This window comes from Anolis sagrei, chromosome X, assembly GCF_037176765.1.
Source record: "Anolis sagrei isolate rAnoSag1 chromosome X, rAnoSag1.mat, whole genome shotgun sequence".
In the NCBI taxonomy this organism is placed as follows: domain Eukaryota; kingdom Metazoa; phylum Chordata; class Lepidosauria; order Squamata; family Dactyloidae; genus Anolis; species Anolis sagrei.
The window spans coordinates 102,378,921-102,385,808 of record NC_090034.1 but is presented as its reverse complement, the minus strand read 5'-3'; the positions used below and the strand labels follow the sequence as shown (position 1 = coordinate 102,385,808).

At 45.3% G+C, this 6,888-nt stretch overlaps 1 long non-coding RNA gene across 1 annotated transcript; it reads left to right on the top strand.

Moving 5' to 3' along the window:
* The first annotated feature begins 1,066 nt into the window (after nucleotides 1–1,066).
* Nucleotides 1,067–6,854, top strand: LOC137097971 (uncharacterized). The gene is made up of 2 exons (XR_010910525.1): nucleotides 1,067–1,316; nucleotides 3,911–6,854. It is a non-coding gene; the product is annotated as an uncharacterized lncRNA (long non-coding RNA).
* The last annotated feature ends 34 nt before the right edge of the window (nucleotides 6,855–6,888 follow it).

Below are 6,888 nucleotides of genomic sequence, written 5' to 3'. Positions count from 1 at the left end.
TCGAAACTCTTTGAGAAACGGTTAGTAAATGGGTTTCTTAAGTGTTGGAAAACCATGGCAAGGAGGATCCGAGATGGGCGAGAACCTTCTAGTTTGAGACTTAAAATACTGCCATATGAGGGAGTTTGGAAGTGGTTTATTTACGAGGGGTATTTTTTAAGTAAGGTCCGTTTTGTTGTAGACACTAGTAGTTCGCGCGCATACCGCAACAAGCGCGTGCGTCGTGTACCGGCATGCCTCGGGAACAACTGTGCTGAGTTTCCGCTCTGTGGCTAACCTGTACGGTTCTGTTCTGTGCTTTAAAAATGTTTAAGACTATCAACTCACCCTCCGCATGTGAGGTTCGCTCAGTGATACGGTTTTTGTCAGCAAGGAACCTGCCTGCTGCAGAAATTCATCGACAGATTTGTGAAGTGTACGGTGATACTGTTATGAGTGAAAGCAAAGTGCGTAAGTGGGTACGACAATTCAAAAATGGCCGTGACAACGTCCATGATGAGGACCGCTCTGGTCACCCTTCTTTGATTACAGACAATTTGGTGGCTTTTGGTGGCGGCAAGTTTTTATGGAGAGGGTATTTTAAAATTGGTTCAGAGTTATGCTAAGTGTTTGAACAAACTTGGCAACTATGTCGAAAAATAGAGAGAAGTATGTACTTTCTGAAAATAAATTTACTTTTTTGAAATAAACTTTCGTTGTGTACTTACGTTCAAACGGACATTACTTAAAAAATACCCCTTGTATATGGTCAGTGTAGACTCATATGATGCAGTTTGTTGCAGGAGAGTCTTATGTTATTATTTTCCTCAGTGTATTATTGGAAGGGAAAAAAATGCCGGGACAAAATCTGGGACTTTTCAGAACAAAACTTGGGACTTCTCAGTCAATCTGGATGCGTCCATAATATGGACGTGTTCTTTTCCCCTGCGGCTGGTGAATCCCCATAAAGAAAACACTGATGATTTCCCTTTGTTCTCCTTGCTTCTGCCAGGTGACAGAACAGCTCCCTTCCCCAACCTGAGCCCCTTCCCTTTCCGTCTCTTTCTCTTCCCATGTGGAGATCAGGTTTCCCCCACCAACCTGGCCGCCATTCCAGAGACAAATAACCTGCTGCAGGACAAAATAACAAGGGACCTTGTGTGTCTGCAAGATCCCGCATTCGGAGAGGGAAGGCTGGAGAGAGATGTTTTGTTTCAGAAAGCTCCCAGCGGAGAGAGAAAAGCCCAAAAGCTTCTTGGTGCGAAGGTAGAAAGACCACAACCTCTCCATCACTGCAGGAGCTGTTCATGAAGGTGGTGGACTCTCCTGCACTGGAGGTATGGCTACCAGTACCTACCAGTTTGGATTTTGTGCAATTGATTATGTATAGATTTGATTTAAAATATTCTCTCGTGCATGTATGACAACTTCCTCTAGTCATTTTCCTGGGAAGAAGAAAGGTGATCCAGGTTGGATAGGGTAAAGGTAAACGTTTTCCCCTGACATTATGTCCACTCTGGGGGTTGGTGCTCATCTCCATTTCTAAGCTGAAGAGCTGGCGTTGTCCGTATCCTACTCCGGGGTGTGGTACTCATCTCCATTTCTTAGTCGAATTGCCGGCGTTGTCCATAGACACCTCCAATGTCACGTGGCCGGCATGACTGCACGGAGCGCTGTTAGCTTCTTGCTGGAGCGCTACCTATTGATCTACTCACATTTGCATGTTTTCGAACTGCTAGGTTGGCAGAAGCTAGGGCTGACAGCGGAAGCTCATGCCACTCCCCGGATTCGAACCTGCGACAAACTTAGCAGCTCAGCGGTTTAACCCACTGCGCCACTGGGTTGGATGTTATGACTCAAATGGCTCAAATGGGAGGAAAGTATTTAAGGGGATTTGCTTGTAGGTGAGGAATCAAAGGAGTAAGGAGGGAAAAGAGACTACTCTCAGGCAACATTAACCCTTTTTAACATTTTAGAGTTGCGGTGGCACAATGGGTTAAACCCTAGTGCTGGCTGAACTGCTGAACTAAAGGTCAGCAGTTCAAATCCATGAGATGGGATGAGCTCCCATCTGTCAGCTCCAGCTTCTCATGCAGAGAAGCTGGAGTCAAGAGAATGCAACTCGCCCCTGGTTACTCATGGAAAGACATGAGTCAAGAGTCAAGACAATGCAACTCACCCATGGTTACTCATAGAAAGACATGAGAGAAGCCTCCCACATGAGAAGCTGGAGCTGACAGATGGGAGCTCATCCCATCTCATGGATTCGAACTGCTGACCTTTAGTCCAGCAGTTCAGCCAGCACTAGGGTTTAACCCATTGTGCCACCGCAACTCTAAAATGAGAGAATTGGCCGTCTGTAGAGATGTTGCTCTGGGGACACATCTGGGCATCCCCAGGGCAACATCTCTACAGACAGCCAATTCTCTCACACCAGAAGCGACTTGCAGTTTCTCAAGTCACTTCTGACATGATAAAAAAATCTTAAGAGTGCATCTACACTGTAGAATTAATGCCGTTCGACTCTTAACTGCTCTGGCTCAATGCTATGGAATCATGGGAATTGTAGTTTTAGAAAGGCTTTTGCGTTCTTTGCCAAAGAATACTGGTACCTTTGATCCCTGGATTCTGTTCCATTGAGCCATGGCGGTTAAAGTGGTGTCAAACTGCATTAATTCTACAGTGTAGAACCAGCCTTAGAGAGAGCCAGCATGGTGCAATAATCTGAGCATTGGTCAACAGTTCAGAAAACCAGGGTTCAAGTATTAACTTAGTCATAGAAACCCATTGGGTAACCATGGGTGAGTTGCATTCTCTTGACTCCAAAAAAAACCCATCACAGGGTCCCTTTAGTGCATTGGTCCCCAACCCATGGGCCATGGCCTACAGGTGGGTCACGAGACTTAAAATAACGTGAGTGAGACATGAGTGGGGAAAATGCAACTGCGCATGTGCCAGGGATTCTCATGTTGCGGTTGGAAAAGAACAGATGGGAAGAAAAGAAGGAGACGCCAGCGCATTGAGAGGCTTCCCAGCTCAGGGCGAAGACTCACCCAGCAGCACGTGTGAGGAAGCGAGTGACATAGTTCCCCAAAGTAATTATTATTATTAGCTCCCATTGCCACGCATCAGTTGTAATGGGAAAACAGCCCTTTGCAAGACCCTGTTTAGTCCCCCAAAGCGAAGACCCTGTTTAGTCCCCCAAAGTGATGGTGGTGGTTATGATGATGATGATCATCATTACTATTATTATTATCATCTATATAAATAAAAATGTAATGTTAGTTTGTGGGATTAACATAACTCAAAAAACACTGGAAAAATTCCCACCAAATTTGGCCACAAGACACCTACTAACCCAACGAGTGACCATCACTTAAAAAAATAATTTTGTCATTTGGGAATTGTAGTTCTTGGGATTTATAGTTCACCTACAATCAAAGAGCATTCTGAACTCCACCAACGATGGAATTGAACCAAATGTGACACACAGAACTCCCATGACCAACAGACAACACTAGAAGGGTTTGGTGGGCATTGGCCTTGAGTTTGGAAGTTGTAGTTCACCTACATCTAGAGAGCACTGTGGACTCGAACAATGATGAATCTGGACTAAACTTGGCACAAATACTCAATATGTCCAAATGTGAACACTGGTGGAGTTTGGGGAAATAGACCTTGACATTTGGGAGTTGTAGTTACTGGGATTTATAGTTCACCTACAATCAAAGCGCATTCTGAACCCCACCAATGATAGAATTAGGGCAAACTTCCCACACAGAACCCCTATGACCAACAGAAAATACTTAAGGCCATCCAGTCCAACTCCCTTCAGCAGGGCAAGAAAACATAATTATATACTTTTTACCCACAAGCAGAAAGAAATTACATATATTAGAAACCAACACTTTCTCATTACTTTATTTTCCAGATCACCAGACTGGGCCACAGCAACGCGTGGCAAGGGACGGCTAGTCTGTATAAATAAAAATGTAATGTTAGTTTGTGGGATTAACATAACTCAAAAACCACTGGATGAACTGCCACCAAATTTGGCCACAAGACACCTACTAACCCAAGAAGTGACCATCACTCAAAAAATGATTTTGTCATTTGGGAGTTGTACTTGTTGGGGTTTATCGTTCACCTACAATCAAAGAGCATTCTGAACTCCACCAATGATGGAATTGAACCAGACTTGGCACACAGGACTCCCTTGACCAACAGACAACACTGGAAGGGATTTGTGGGCATTGAACTTGAGTTTTGGAGTTGTAGTTCACCTACATCCAGAGAGCACTGTGGACTCAAACAACGATGGATCTGGACCAAAACTTGACACGAATCCTCAGTATGCCCAAATGGGAACACTGGTGGAATTTGGGGGGAATAGACCTTGACATTTGGGAGTTGTAGCTACTGGGATTTATAGTTCCCCTACAATCAAAGACCATTCTGAAGCCCATGAACGGTAGAATTAGGGCAAACTTCCTACACAGAACCCCTATGACCAATAGAAAATACTTAAGGCCATCCAGTCCAACTCCCTTCGCCAGGGCAAGAAAATGTAATCAAAGCCCTCCTGAGAAAGTGCCATACAGCCATAGAGATAGATAGATAGATAGATAGATAGATAGATAGAGCTGGGGGTGGTGACGGCTGACAGGGAGCTCTGGTGTGGGCTGGTCCATGAGATCACGAGGAGTTGGAAATGACTAAACAAATGAACAACAAAGATAAGATTTACACACACAGATATAGTATCATAGATTTGAAAGGGACCCCTGAAGAAGGAAAATGATATGTTGCCTGTTCCAGTGTAGGCAAACCAGACACTCTCCACATCAACACAGACAAGGAATGGCGTTCCAGAGGCGGAGGGCCATCACCGAGAAGGCCCTCTCTCTCGTCCCCACCAACCGCGCTTGAGACGGTAGTGGGACCGAGAGGAGGGCCTCCCCGGAAGATCTTAGAGCTTGTGCCGGTTCATAGAAGGAGATGCGATCGTGGAGATGGGCAGGGCCTGAACTGTTTAGGGCTTTATAGGTCATAACCTGCACCTTGAACTTGTTTCGGCAACTTATCGGCAGCCAATGAAGCTGTTTTAATAGGGGTGTTGTATGCTCCCTATAGTTTGCTCCAGTAAGGAGCCTGGCTGCTGCCCGTTGTACCAGTTAAAATTTCCGGGCCGTCTTCAAGGGCAGCCCCACGTAGAGTGCATTGCAATAGTCCAGTTTGGATGTAACCAAGGTGTGGACCACCCTGGCCAAGTCAGACTTCATGAGGTATGGTTGCAGCTAGCGCACAAGTTTGAGTTGTGCAAAGGCCCTCCCGGCCACCGCTGACACCTGAGCATCAAGCGACAGTGTTGAGTCCAGGAGGACCCCAAGCTATGGACCCGAGCCTTCAGGGAGAGTGTAACCCCGTCAAGTACAGGTTGCCACCCAATACCCCGGTCGGCCCCGCAACTGACCAGGAGGACCTCTGTCTTGCAAATAAATAAATAATAAATAAGAATGGTAGATTGGAAGGTACCTTGAGATCTTCAGAAATAGAAATATTTCAAGAGACACAATCCACCTAAGTACTTGTTGTAGTAGAGTCTGCTGGCAACAATACTACTACTAGTGGGAGTAGCAGAGGAGGCAAACGAGGTGCTCAGGTGCTTGAGGAAGAGCAACAAAGGAAGCGTATCCGGGAGATACTTATGTCTCCCACAGATGAAGACTCTTTCGAAGGTTTCTCAGAAAGTGAAATGTGTGAGGAGGAGGAGGGAGATGGGAGTAGAGGTGTCAAACGGATTACTCGTAAGCAGGAGACTGACGAAGAACGTCAGAGGAAAAGGATCTGGGGACATACTTAGTGCTCCCACTGAAGATGAGGATTTCATGGGCTTTACTGGAAGTAATGGGTCTGGGAGTAGTGAGGATGAAGAAGAGCCATTAGATTGGACTCAGGTACAAGAAGTCAGGAATGTGTGCATGCAACCCACATCCAGTGATACGTTTGAGGGCTTTTCTGGGGATTGGCCATAACATCGTCGTGTTATTGTTAATGTTTATTGTTTATTTTCTGCTTATGAGTTTATTCATTGTTTTGTATTATTGTTGCTATTGTTTTTATTGTTGTATTGTGGGCTCGGCCTCATGTAAGCCGCACCGAATCCCTTGGGGAGATGGTAGCGGGGTACAAATAAAGCATTATTATTATTATTATTATTATTATTATTATTATTATTGGCAGTCTAGAGATACCAGGGATTCATGGGGAGACTTAAGTCTTGACAGGAGGTGGAAGAGTTGGAGAGATGGGTGTGTGTTGGCACTCAGCTGTAATGGGTAAGACAGCTGATAGCGATGAAGAAAGGGCAGAGGACAGCTCATCAGGCATTGAAAGTTTGGAACTTCGCAGTAGGCAAAGTGTTGGTTACGTGCTTTGGGTTTTGCTGCTGTCGCTTCTCTTGTTGGGCTTGGGTCCTGGCACTGCAGGTTGTTGTATTCTTCATGTGCTGACCGGCTTGGACTCTCATAAGTGCGGACTTCCCCTCTCCTTGACCACGGACTGTTTACTGACAACGATGCTGCTTTTGGACTCTGTTATCTACAACTGGGACTTCTTCGACCTTGGACTGATTATGGACAACGGCTTCTCTTCACAGTGTTTTGTTTTGGTGTAACTTTGAACTGTGTGATTTTGGCGCATTTTGCTTGAACTCTTGTTTAACCCGGATTTTTTGCCAGTATTATCCGGTTTATTTGCCTACTTTGTTTTTCAAGCTGCAAACTGCTGCAAACTTTGAGTTTGGCCAGAGACACTGAAGGATGTGTCTCTGAGTCTAGTTTTCTTTGACTTAATAAACTGTTGATTTGTTTACATTACTGTGTCTAGCTCTGGGTTCCGACAGTACTA